Raw genomic sequence first — 14,654 nt, 5'->3', positions numbered from 1 at the left:
GAGTTCAAAGCCAGCCTCAGCAACTTAGTGAGACCTTAAACAACTCAGTGAGATTTTGTCTCTAAATAAAATATAAAAAAGGGCTGGGGGATGTGGCTCAGGGGTTAAGTACCTGGGGTTCAATCCCTGGTACCAAGAAAAAAGAATTAATAAGTGAGTTTAACAAGGTCACAGGGCATGAACCAATATATAAATATCAGTTGTATTTCTATATACTGGCATTAAGTAACTAGAAAATGAAATAACAAAAATGTATTTACAACGGCACCAAAGAACTATAAACTATTTGGGAATAAATTAGAAGATGTATTATCATTTTGGAAATTATCCTGAACTATCCAATTCATGATGGAACAAAAGGACTCAAAGGCCAAATTAAAACATTAAGCCTACATCTCACAGTTTATTTAATTAACTAACAACACAAAGCCAAAAGAACAAGGAGAAAGTTAAAAAAAAAAAAAACCCAACCAAAAAAAACTTCAATGGAGAGAGTTTTGGTGGGAGGGCTGTTTTTGCCTGACTCCCGGGCTGCTGTGTTAGCTTGCCTGTCCATCTCCTGGTCTCATCAGCCTTCACTGAGGATGGTGTGGTGAAAGGACAGAGCGGAGGTGTGAGCAAGAGGGCACACGGAGAGAAGGTATTCCAGGCAGCAAGATATCTTGTTTCTATTGGAAAGATGCAGGCATGAGAAAACCTAGCCACAGGTGTAGTTTTCCATTAAATAGCCATGGATTTTGTGTTTCTTGGGGCCAGAATGAATGTCACCAATGGTGGTGAATTAAGGCTTCTTGAATATTGAGTATTGAATATTGAATATACACTAAATATATGAATATTTGATGGGCCCTGAGTATTTTATGCAGTTTGTATTTTTAGTGCCACACATGTCTCATACATATTTCATATGTCCTGAATATTAAGCACCTCCTGTGTATTTGGCATATCATGAATATTTAGTATACAGGTGCCTTATGAATATTAGGTATTTTCTTGCTCCTTCCATCCTTCTCTACCTATGTTTAACACACACACATGCTCTACTTTGTGACTATTTATCTTGACCTAACACATAAATTGTCTACATTACAAAAATTCTGCTTATTAAGTTACTGATACTTAAAACACTCCAGTGTTTGCCAGTGTTTTACAAAACATAGACAATTGAACTGAGAATTCAATTGAATTCAATTCAATTGAACTGAGAATTTGTAATTGAACTGGGAATTCTCAAAAGCCAATGTGTGTTACACGTGGAAGAACTGTATACTGAAAATCACAAAATATTGTTGGAAAAATTCAGACAAACCTTTGTAAAGTGTAATTATGTACCATGTTCATGTTTTGGAAAACTTAACAAGATGTAAAATCTAGGCACTATTACTATCAATCGATATAGTCAACCTTGATTGGATTGATTCACAACTTCAACATAATTCCAATTTTAGAAAATCCCAGCAGATTTCCTTTGGGGGTAAGGTAGAAATCCACAATCTGATTCTAAAAATCTATGTGGAAATGAAAAATAATTTTGAAAAAAAGAACAAATTTGAAATCCAAACCACTGAATTTCAAGATTTAATGCAAAAACAAAAGTGGAGTTCAGAAATGGATTCAGACATATATGGTCAACCGATTTTCAACAATGTGGTCCAAGTAATCAAATGTGAGCCAGTCATGGTGGCACATGTTGGTAATCCCAGAGACTGAGAAAACTGAGGCAGGAGGACCACAAGTTTGTGGTCAGCCTTAGCAACTTGGTGAGACCCTATCTCCCCGATCTCAAAATAAAAAAAATCAGGACTGGAGATGTAGCTCAGTGGTCAAGTGCCCCTGGGTTTATCTTCAGTCTTCCTCCCACTCAAAAAGAATAATTAAGTGTTGAAAAAGACAATCTTTTTCAGCAGTTAGAGTTGAATAAAAAAGGCATCAAAACCCATATCTCACACCATATGCTAAAGGTAATTTGAAATGTTTCATTGCTCTAAATGTAAAAATTTTAAAAAGAGAAAAATTAGGAAAAAATATTCCTGATTTTGGAGAAGGCAAATATTTCTTAGACACAGAACACTGTAACAGTAAAAAAAGAAAATTGAAAAATCAAAATTAAAAATTCCTGGTCTTCAAAGAACACTATTAAATCTATAAAATGGCCAACTACAGACTGGGAGAAAATATTCACAGTATGTCTGTATGATGAAATGCTTGCATCTGCAAGTCAGTGATAAGAAGACAAAATATTCTTTATTGAAAAAGGATGAAAGACTTGAATAGATAAAATGGAGACTACAAATGTCCAATAAGTGCACAAAAAGATCATTGGCACCATTGGTTATTTGGGAAATGTAAATTAAAACACAAGACACCAATTCACTCAAATTTTTAAAAATAAATTTAAAAGACTAAGTCTTGGCAAAGAGGTGGAGAAACTAGAACATTCCCTTAATGCTCTGGAGGGACAGAATCATGCAATTATTTTGGAAAACCATGTGCCAACTTATTACAAAATTAAAGCTCTTACTATCGATGGCCCAACAATTCTGTTAGGTATTTACTCAAAGAAAATGAGAACATATCTGTGAAAAGACCTGCATCTGAATTTTCGCATCCGTTTTATTTATAATAACCCCAACCTAGAAACAACTTATGAACCTAGCAATAGGAAGACACTGAGACGATCCAGGGGTACACACGTCCTCAGATGTCTCTGAATCATCTGTGGCCTTCTATCTCTGCTCCTTCCTGATGGGATTGGTGACTAGCACTGCATTGGTTGTCCTACCTCTACATAGACAGTGGAGAGCAGAGGTTCTATGGCAGGGAACAATCCAGGGAAGAAAAGAGAAACTTTCCTACTTCTCTTTTTTTTTTTGGCCCTCAGAGGGGTTTTCACATCTTGTTTAGAGTAAGAGAACAAATAGGCTGGAAAAAAAAGTCAATCGTTATACAGAGGAATATTATTTAGCCATAAAAAGGAATGAATTACTGATATATGCTATAACATAGATAAATCCTGAAAATATGCTAAATGAGTGAAGCCAGATATGAAACAACACAAATTGTGTGATTTCATTTTTATGAAACACACAGAATAGACAATTCCATGGAATCAGAAAGTAAACAAGTAGTTGCCAGTCATGGGTCCAGGTGGGATGGGGTGGGAAGCTAATGAATCTGGGTTTTCTTTTGGGGTGATGAAAATGTTCTTTAGTTAGAATGAGGTTCAACCTTGTCTACAATCTTGTGAATGCAGAAGTAAATGAATTGCAAAGTTTAAAAGAGTGGAACTTTATGCTATGTGACTTTTACCTTAGTAAAACGAAAACCCAATGGATATTTTTCAGGCCTTATTTCATTTAACCCTCTGTAGCATTTTCTATTCTCAGTGATGTCTTCTGTATTGACTCATTTCCATTTTTCTCTATGACACCATATTCTTCTGATTTTAGCCCTATATCTTAGATTATTTCTTTTTGACTTCTAGTGTATTCTTATTCCCAAATTCCGTGTGTGTGTGTGTGTGTGTGTGTGTGTGTGTGTGTGTATGTTTATGTGTGCACATTTTGTATTTTTGATGGAGCCCAGAGATTGGCATGTTTCTATTGCCCATCCACCACTCTGTCCTGAGCTTCATACTCTTCTGCCCAGTTTCCCACACGGGGCTATTGCATAGGCTTCCAAGGTCAACATGAGCCAAACAACTTACCTTTGCCAGAAACCCCAAGCTTGCTACTCGTTTTTGTTTTTTTTTTTTTCAAATATTAAAAATCATAATTTAGGAAAAATTTCCTAAAATAAACAAATATTTGAAACTAATTTAAAATTGATAGCCTTCATTATATTCTTTTTATTTCTTCTTTTTACATATACATGACAGTAGAGTGTATTTTGACATCTTATACATACATGCAGCATAATTTATTTTATTTAGGATCTTATTCTTTTTTCTCTCTCTTTTTTACATTTGTTATATATGACAGCAGAATGCAGTACAATTCATATTACACATATACAGCACAATTTTTTATATCTCTGGTTGTACATAATATAGAGTCACACCATTCGTGTCTTCATACATGTACTTATGGTGAGATGTCCATCTCATTTCACTGTCTTTCTTACTTCCATGTCCCCTCCCCTCTTCTCCCTCCCCTTTGCCCTAACTAGAGTTCATCTAATCCTCCCATACCCCTCCTCCACATTATGAATCAGCATCCTTAAATCAAAGAAAACATTTGGCATCTGGGTTTTGGGGATTGGCTAACTTCAATTAGCATTATATTCTCCAGCTCCATTCATTTACCTGAAAATGCCCAATTTTATTCTCTTTTAATGATGAGTAATACTCCATTGTGTATCTATACCACATTTTCTTTATCCATTCATCCACTGAAGGGCATCTAGGTTGGTTCCACAGTTTAGCTGTTGTGAATTGTGCTGCTATAAACATTGATGTGGCTGTGTCCCTGTAGTATGCTGTTTTTAAGTCCTTTGGGTATAGTCTGAGGAGTGTGATAGCTGGGTCAAATGGTGGTTCCATTCCCAGTTTTCCAAGGATTCTCCATTCTGCTTTTCACGTTGACTGTACCAAATTGCAGTCCTACTAGCAAAGTATGAGTGTGCCTTTTTCCCCACATCCTCATCAATACTCATTGATGTTTGTATTCTTTTTTTTATATATTACATTTTTTCTCCTATTATTATTATTATTATTTTGCATTAATTCTTAATACACCTTTATACCACAATTTATCATGTCTCTGATTATATATAAGGTATGTTGACACCAAATTCACATCTTCATACATGTATTTTGTATAATGATGAGGGTCTCCTTCCACCATCCATGCGTGATGTTTGTATTCTTAATAGCTGCCATTCTGATTGGAGTGAGATGAAATCTTAGAGTAGTTTTGATTTGCATTTGTCTAATTGCTAGAAAGGTTGAACATTTTTTCATTTATTTGTTGATTGATTGTGTGTATTCTTCTGAGAAGTGTCTGTTCAGTTCCTTGGCCCATTTACTGATTGGGTTATTTATTGATTATTTTTTTTGGTGTTAAGATTTTTAGATTTTTTATATATCCTAGAGATTAATTCTCTATCTGATGTGTGTATGGTAAAAATTTGTTCCCAAATTGTAGGCTCTCTATTCACATCACTGATAGTTTCTTTTGCTGAGAAGAAGTTTTTTAGTTTGAATTCATCCCATTTATTGATTCTTGATTTTAATTCTTGTGCTATAGGAGTCTGTATAAGGAAGTTGGGGCCTAATCTGACATGATGGAGATTGGGGCCTACTTTTTCTTCTAACAGGCACAGTGTCTCTGGTTTAATTCCTAGGTCCTTGATCCACTTTGAGTTGAGTTTTGTGCATGGTGATAGATAGGGGTTTAATTTCATTTTGTTGCATATGGATTTCCAGTTTCCCCAGCACCATTTGTTGAAGAGGCTATCTTTTCTCCAATATACATTTTTGCACCTTTGTCTAATATAAGAAAACTGTAATTATGTGGATTAGCCTCTGTGTCTTCTATTCTATACCATTGGTCTGCCAGTCTATTTTGGTGCCAATACCATGCGCTTTTTGTTACTATTATTCTGTAGTTTAAGGTCTGCTATACTGATGCCACCTGCTTCTCTCTTCTTGCTAAGGATTGCTTTAGCTATTCTGGGTCTTTTATTTTTTTCAGATGAATTTCATGACTGCTTTCTCTATTTCTATTTGAAATGTCATTGGAATTTTGATCGGAATTGCATTAAATCTGTATATTGCTTTTGGTAGTATGGTCGTTTGGACAATATTAATTCTGCTTATCCAAGAACAAGGTAGATCTTTCCATCTTCTAAGCCTTCTTTAATTTCTTTCTTTAGTGTTCTGTAGTTTTCATTGTAGAGATCTTTCACTTCTTTTGTTGGGTTGATTCCCGAGTATTTTATTTTTTTTTTAAGTCTATTGTAAATGAAGTAGTTTTCCTCATTTCCTTTTTAGAGGATTTGTCACTGATATATAGAAGTGCCTTTGATTCATGGGTGTTGATTTTGTATCCTGATACTTTTCTGAATTCATTTACTAGATCTAGAAGTTTTCTGGAGGAGCTTTTTGGGTCTTCTAGATATAGAATCATATCATTGATAAATAGTGCTAATTTGAGTTCTTTTCCTATCCATATCCCTTTAATTTCTTTCATCTGTCTAATTGCTCTGGCTAATTTCAAGAACTATGTTAAATAGAAATGGTGAAAGAGGGCATCCCTATCTTGTTCCCGCTTTTAGAGGGAATGCTTTCAATTTTTCTTTATTTAGAATGATGTTGGCCTGGGGTTTAGCACAGATAGCTTTTATGATGTTGAGATATGTTTCTGTTATCCCTAGTTTTTTAGTGTTTTGAACATGAAGGGGTGCTGTATTTTGTTGAATGTTTTTTCTGCATCTATTGAGAGGATCATATGGTTCTTACCTTTAAGTCTATTGATGTGATGAATTACATTTATTGATTTTAATACGTTGAACCAACCTGGCATCCCTGAGATGAACCCCACTTGATTGTGGTGCACTATATTTTTGATATGTTTTTGTATTCAATTCACCAGAATTTTATTGAGAATTTTTGCGTCTATATTCATTATAGATATTGGTCTGAAGTTTTTTTTTTTCTTTGATGTGTCTTTGCCTTGTTTTAAATTGTGTATATATCACCCTGATTTAATTTGGGCAAATCATAAGACTTAAGAAATTTGTTAGTGTCTTTGGTATTTTCTATTTTATTGGAGTACAAGTTTTCAAAATAATTTCTAACTATCTTCTGTATTTCTGTAGTATCTGTTGTGATATTTCTTTTTTCATCATGTATGTTAATAATTTGAGTTTTCTCTCTTCTTCTCTTGATTAGCATGACTAAGGGCTTGTCAATTTTATTTATTTTTTCAAAGAACCAACTTTTTGTTAATTTTTTCAATTGTTTCTTTTGTTTCAATTTCATTGATTTCAGCTCTGATTTTAATTATTTCCTGTCTTCTACTGCTTTTGGTGTTGATTTATTCTTCTTTTTCTAGCACTTTGAAATATAAAGGTAAGTCATTTATTTGTTGACTTTTTCTTCTTTTAAGGAATTAACTCCATGCAATGAACTTTCCTCTTAGTACTGCCTTGCTAGTGTCCCAGAAATTTTGATACATTGTACCTGTGTTCTCATTCACCTCTAAGAATTTTTAAATCTCTTCCTTGATGTCTTTTGCAACCCCTTGTTCGTTCAGTAGCATATTATTTAGTCTTGTTTGTTCAGTAGCATATTATTTAGTCTCCAGATGTGGGAGTATATTTTATTTTTTATCTTATCATTAATTTCTAATTTCATTCTCTTATGATCTGATAGAATGCAGGGTAGTATCTCTACTTTTTTGTATTTGCTAAGAGTTGCTTTGTGGCATAATATTTGGTCTGTTTTAGAGAAGGATCCATGTGCTGCTGAGAAGAAAGTGTATTCACTCATTGATTGATGAAATATTCATATATGTATGTATGTATGTATGTGTGTGTGTGTGTGTGTGTGTATATATATATATATATATATATATATATATATATATATATAGTTGCCCATGGGACTTTATTTTATTTATTTATTTATACGCGGTGCTGAGAATCAAACCTAGTGCCTCACACATGCTAGGCAAGTGCTCTGCCACTGAGCCACAACCCTAGCCCAAGGGATGAAATATTATATATATGTCAGTTAAGTCTAAGTTATCAATTGTATTATTGAGTTCTATAATTTCCTTATTCAGTTTTTGTTTGAAAGATCTATCCAGTGGTGAAAGAGGTGTGTTAAAGTCACTCAGAATTATTGTGTTGTGATCTATTTGACTCTTGAACTTGAGAAGAGATTGATGAATGTAGATGCTCCATTTTGGGGGGCATTTATATATATTATTGTTATTTCTTGTTGATGAATGCTTTCCTTAAGCAGTATGAATTATTCTTCTTTATCCCTTTTGATTAACTTTGGCTTGAAGTCTACTTTATTTGATATGAGGATGGAAACCCCTGCTTCCTTCCACGGTCCATGTGAGTGGTATAATTTTTTTCCCAACCCTTCACCTTCAGTCTGTGAATGTCTTTTCCTATGAGATGAGTCTCTCGAAGGCAGCATATTGTTGGGTATTTTATTTTAATCCAATCTGCTAGTCTATGTCTTTTGATTGGTGAGTTTAGGCCATCAACATTCAGGGTTATTATTGAGAGGTTGTTTGTATTTCCAGCCATTTTTGTTTATTTTTGGTATTTAACTTGACTTGGTTTCTCCTTTGATTTGTTTTTCCTTTAGTGTAATACTTCTGTTTGCTGACTTTCATTGTTGTTTTTCAACTCCTTTTCAAGGAGTATTTTGCCAAGGATGTTCTGTAGTGCAGGCTTTCGAGTTGTAAATTCTTTTAACTTTTGTTTTTCACGGAAGGTTTTTATTTCATCATCAAATCTAAAATTATTTTTGCTGTATATAAGATTCTTGGTTGGCATCCATTTTTTTTTCAGAGCTTGGTATATGTTGTTCTGGGTTGAAAGATCTGCTGAGATACCAATTGGTCTCCCGCCCTATGTGATCTGATTCCTCTCTCTTGCGGCCTTTAAGATTCTATCCTTATTCTGTATAAGCATTTTCATTATAATGAGTCTTGGTGTAGATCTGTTGTAATTTTGTACATTTGGTGTTCTGTCAGCCTCTTGTATTTGATTTTCTAATTCATTGGAATTACAGTTTCTGCCCTCCATGGTTGGGAAATTTTCTGGTATTATTTCATTGAAGAGATTGTGCATGTCTTTGGTTTGAAACTGTGTGCCTTCCTCTATCCCAGTAACTCATAGATTTGGTCTTTTGATGCTATTCCATAATTCTTGGATGTTCTGCTCATGGTTTCTTACCATCTTCACTGTGTGGTCAACTTTATTTTCCAGATTGTATACTTTGTCTTCATCATCTGATGTTCTGTCTTCCAAGTGTTCTAGTCTGTTAGTGATTTCTATTGATTTTTAAATTTGGTTTATTGTTTCCTTCATTTCAAGGATTCCTGATTGTGTGTATTTTTTTGTTTTTTTTTCAGAACTTCTATCTCTTTCTTGAAGTAATCTTTGGCTACCTGTGTTTGGTCTCTCATCTCTTTGTTGGAGTGATCAATTTTTGCCTGTATTTGTTCATTTAGGTCATTTAATTCACAGATCATTTTAATCATATACATTCTGATCTCCTTCTCTGTCATTTCATCAACTGTGCTGTCCATGGGTTCTGTTAATGTAGTGTCCTGGTTTGTTTGTGGCATTTTCCTCCCTTGTTTTTTCATGTTGTCTATGTGATTTCCTTTCTTGCAGTTTGAATCTGAGATATTGCAGTTTCTGCCCTAGAATCTTATTGTTATCTGTGAAGATTATCTGCATCTCACCTTGGTGTTGGGCTTCCAGACCCTGCCAGTGTCCCAGGTTGGATGCTACTGCAACTTTAGGTTGTGGTGGCAATAGCAGAGGTAACTCGAGATAGCAGTGGAGGTGCCCCAAGATGGATGCAATAGCTTTCAGAGATGGTGGGAAAGGGTGGGCCTTACACTGGCTTGGGGATGCCTGCTCCAAGATGCAGCTGCTTCTAGGCCCTGTCTGTTGTCCCAAGGTAGAGGCTATTGCATGGGGAAGGCTATGAAGATGGCAGCAGTGTTTCAAGATGGAAGTGGGTTAGACCTGGGCTCCTAGGTGGTGGTGGTGGGGACAGATGCAGGCCTACCCTGGGCCCTAGCTCCCACACAGGTTGTTGAGGAGGATCTGGACAGGGCCTGAGCTCTGGTGGGTGTCTGCTGGTGGCTGGATGGACTCGGGCCGACCCTGGACTGGAGCTCTCAGGCAAATCAGTGAGGTGGGTCTGAGCTCTGGCGTGGGGTCTGCCTCTGGCGGAGGAGGTCCTGGACTGAGCCTGAGCTCTTGTGGGGCTCTGCCAGTGGCAGGACGGAGCTGGGCCTGCCCTGGGACTTGGCTTCCACACAGGTCGGCAAGGTGGATCCTAGGATCCCATTCTTGTGGTTGTATGTGATGTGAAATTACACTGAGTGTGTATTCATATATAAGGATAGGAAAGTTATGTCCAATTCATTCTGTCTTTCCTATTCCCATCCTCCCTCCCTTCCCTTCATTCCCCTTTGTTTAATCCAATGAACTTCTAGACTTCCCCTCCCTATCTCCCTTTTTGTGGATTTGCATCCACCTATCAGAAAGAATATTCAGCCTTTGGTTTTTTTGGGACTGGTTTATTTCACTTAGATGCTATTCTCCATTTCCATCCATTTACCAGCAAAAGCCATTATTTCCTTCTTCTTTATTTCTGAGTAATATTCTTTGTGTATATATACCACATTTTTTTATCCATTCATTTGTCGTAGGGCACCTTGGTTGGTTCCATAGTTTAGCTATTTTGAATTGAGCTGCTATAAACAATTGATGTGGCTCTGTCACAATAGTATGCTGATTTTAAGTCCTTTGGGCATAAACCAAGGAGTGGGATAACTGGGTCAAATGGTTGTTCCATTCCAAATCTTTTAAGGAATTGCCATACTGCTTTTATTGTTAATACTAGTAACACTTATTGTTACTAGTATTCTACTAGTAATGTTAATACTAGAAACATTTATTGTTACTAGTATTCTTAATAATTGCTACTCTGACTGGAGTGAGATGGAATCTCAGTGCAGTTTTAATTTGCATTTCTCTAATTGCTAGAGATGTCGAACATTTTTTCATATATTTTTTGACCATTTGTAATTTTTCTTCTGTGAGGTGCCTGTTCAGTTCCTTTGCCCATTTATTGCTTGGGTTATTTGCTTTTTTTTTTTTTTTTTGGTGTTAAGTGTTTTTGGAGTTCTTGTTTGTTTTCTTTGTTGTGAAAACCAAACTTGCTAGTCTTTTTGTTTTTCTTATCTTTGGGGTCACTCCAGGCAAATCCACTTCCCTCAGGATGGTCTGCCAGAGAGAATGAGTATTGGCCACCAGAGAAACTCCATTAAAACTGGCTATAGCTCAGTCCTATGGCAGAGTGCCCAGGGGACTGGAAGAACTGGCCACTGTCATCCAGTTCAAAGTAGGTTTGGATCTCATTGCCTGTTTACTCAAGAGAGAGTCTGTGGATCCATGAAAAAATAATTAAATATAAAAAATTGTATAATCATGGAGATGATTTAGTTATGGTAACAGATAAATACCTGATTTTTAGCTCATTTGAAATGAATTTATTAAATGTAAAAAAATACCCAAATAATGGAACTACTTAATCCAAATTTTCTCCTATTATTTCATAAACATGATTCATGGATTTCCAAAACAAAACAATCCCAGGAGAAAGTAAAAAAAAAATTTTTTTGGTGTGTGTGTGTGTTTATTTATTTATGTGTGTGTGTGTGTGTGTGTGTGTTGTATTTTTGATGGAGCCCAGGGCCTCATATATGCTAAGCAAGTGCTCTACCATTGAGCTACATCCCCAGTTCTAAGTAAGTTGTTTTATTTTAGAAATAAAATATCATCTTATTTGGTTCAGTCATCATTTGAGGGTGACAAAGTGAAACCACATCTGTCTAAACAAACATAAAAAGAGTTAGAGAATGAAACTATATAAAAACACTATTATAAACTAGTGCTTATAATGATGGGTAGTAGAGCCATGGAAACCCATCAGGCCAGGAAGGGAAAGAGGAACAACTTGATAGACACATGGAATGGTTGCAAACTATAAGAGAACTGCAAAGAAGGAATCCTGGGACAGTTATGAGAGTGGTTGGGAGCACAGGGAGAATGAGTTAGAGCTCATAGAAATAAAAAGAATGAACATTGCAAAAAAAATGATCTTCAGGAGGAATTTTCAAATCAAGGAACACATTATAGATAAAAGATAGTATGTGTTTGCCAAAGTGGTTTTCAAGGACTTATTTTAGATGATAAAGAAATACTAGAGCAATGAAATGGTTACTTTGCATTTGTTTTAGAAAAGGGACAGAGAAAATTAAGATCTACTTCAGATCAAAAGTCAATGTTCTCCAGGAGCTATGGAAACAGAACTAAATGGTGCTTAGAGATAGCAAAGCAATTGATGCTGAAAGAAATGGCATCGTCCTGTTTCCAATTTCTTCTGACCATGGATTTGAGAGCAAAGAATTGGTGAGTTCAAGAGAGGTCTGCATACAAAGCTAAATATTGGATTACCAATTTTCATCCTGGCCTTGGTACAGAAGAGGGCCTTGATCGTGGCTAAATCTTTTCACTCCTGTGTCTCCTGGTTGACCTCTACACATTGAGATTTGCTTGCTTCCTCTGTGAGCATTCATGAGGCTTGCATTGTGTGCTGGGGTTAAATGGCCCTTCGTGTCTTGACAGATGTATCTTTAACAACAGACTCCTACTTACGTTGGAAGCCATCTTTTGTCCACATTCCTCTCTTCAGAGTTGGGACAAACCAAGACCTAGAAAGGTGAAATGAGTTAGTTGAGATCTGTTAGCCAAGGGACAGAGTGAGGATAAAAAGTCACTTTGCTCCTCTGCTTCCAGGGCGTCCTGCATTACTGCTGGCTACAGAGTGAAGGGTCAATTCATTATGCTTCATGTGCAGTGGAAAGTGCCAGTGGATGTGGAATTAACTGCAGAGTCTCTTTACTTCATATGGCTAAAAAAAAATCAGCATTAAAAAAATTGTTAGTTTTTAAAATGCATAATAATACTGCACTGTCTTCTTCTGAAACAGAATCCTGTTAATACTGGAGACTGGATGCTTTTTAGTAAGACTAGCTAATGTTTACTGAATTCTCAGGAGCCCAGAACAGCATCAAGAGCTTCATTATTAGTCCTCAGCATCACCTTATGAAGTCGTTATTAATTCAGTTTAGAGATGAGAAAAATAGAGGATTAAAGAATGAGACAATGGAGGCCTAAACTGTGAAGAAGCTTGAAATCATAGGACCCATCATCTGAGACTGTCAATAGCCCACGATAGTAACTACTCTGAACCAGGAGAGGTTTGGGAGACCAGAACAGAATTTCTGCAGTCCCAGAATAGGGTTTTGTTTTGTTAGTTTGTTTTTGAGTTTAAATGTACTTTATTTTTTAGACAACTTACATGACATGTTTTCTTAAAACAAAAAAACAAAAAACAATGTCTCCAAAATACACAGTCACATCAATGTTTATAGCAGCACAATTCACAATAGCTAAACTGTGTAACCAACCTAAATACCTTTCAGTAGATGAATGGATTAAAAAATGTGGCGTATATACACAGTGGAATTTTACTCAGCAATAAAAGAGAATAAAATCATGGTATTTGCAGGTAAATGGACAGCGTTGGAGAAGATAATGCTAAGTGAAGTTAGCCAATCCCCAAAAAACAAATGCCAAATGTTTTATCTGATATAAAATGACTGACTCATAGTGGGGTAGGGAGAGGGAACTTGGGAGGAATAGATGAATCCTAGATAGGGAAGAGGGATGGGAGGGGAAGGGAGCAGGCAGGGGGTTAGCAATGATGGTGGAATGTGATGGACATCATTATCCAAAGTACATGTATGAAGACATGAATTGGTGTGAACATACTTTATATACAGAGATATGAAAAATTGTGCTCTATATGTGTAATAAGAATTGTGAGGCATTCCGCTGTCATATTTTTAAAAAATAAAAGCCATGAAAAAAAAAAAGAAATCATGGTCAAAATAAATGAGCTCAAGATGACCTCAGTTCCATTTGTCTTTAGGTCCTAAGTAACTGACAAATTTGTTGACATTTTCCCATTTCTAAACCATCCTTAAAGAAAATCACATGTGGGGTCATACCATCCTCATGGTTGTCCAGGAGAGTCATCATGCCATCTGGATTCATGTTTTCACCAATAAAGAAATGGTAATTTTTTTTTAAAGCAAGAATGTGCTCAATTTGTTCTGTGGCCTCTGCCATACAAGGTTTGACTCTTTCTGGTCTCTGTTCGCCAAGTTTGCCTTTGATTGATTCATGTAATCTTTGATGTACTTACATGGCTTTGTGAAATGGGTTTCCTGCAAGTGATGGTTCATGACAACGTCAACACCAGTGATTACTGGGCCTTGGGTACCTTTGCCCTCGGGTCCTTCAGTGGAGTCATTTCCATCAATGATCAAGTTATAGATGTTACTCTCTGTCCTACTGGCCATCTTGCCCTCCACCTCCAGGCCTAGATCATCGCTATCTTCTGGATCTTGTCCATGTCAGAGAACATCTTATCGGCCCAATGAGGTCCCATAGATAATCCTGATGGTGACTGGAGGGAGAAGGATGTGGTACTATTCAGCAGGAGCCCAGAGCTCTCAGCCAGCATGGTGCAGCTGGGGAGGGGCAGAAGTGGGCAGAGTAAAAACCAGAATAGAGTCTTTGTAGAGAGAGGCAAGACTGGGGTGCATTCATACAGTCACGGTCTAAGGGGTGGAATTGAGAAGAAAACCAAGGGTGTGGCCTGGGAAGTGGAGATGGCTGATGAAGAATCTCTGGGAAGTGATGGCCCAGAGCACTGGCAGATACTCTCCTGCCCACCCCTGTCAACGAAATCCGGGTACCATTTCCTCCCAAGCCCTTTGTGACCGCCTTTTCCCATTCAGAACTGCCAATTTTAT

General features: G+C 36.5%; 1 pseudogene; it reads right to left on the bottom strand.

Moving 5' to 3' along the window:
* Positions 1 to 13,761: 13,761 nt before the first annotated feature.
* On the bottom strand, positions 13,762 to 14,263 carry LOC143382368 (translationally-controlled tumor protein-like; annotated as a pseudogene).
* Between the last annotated feature and the right edge of the window lie 391 nt (positions 14,264 to 14,654).

This window comes from Callospermophilus lateralis, chromosome 16 (assembly GCF_048772815.1).
Source record: "Callospermophilus lateralis isolate mCalLat2 chromosome 16, mCalLat2.hap1, whole genome shotgun sequence".
Lineage (NCBI taxonomy): Eukaryota > Metazoa > Chordata > Mammalia > Rodentia > Sciuridae > Callospermophilus > Callospermophilus lateralis.
This window is presented reverse-complemented; position numbering and strand designations above follow the sequence as displayed.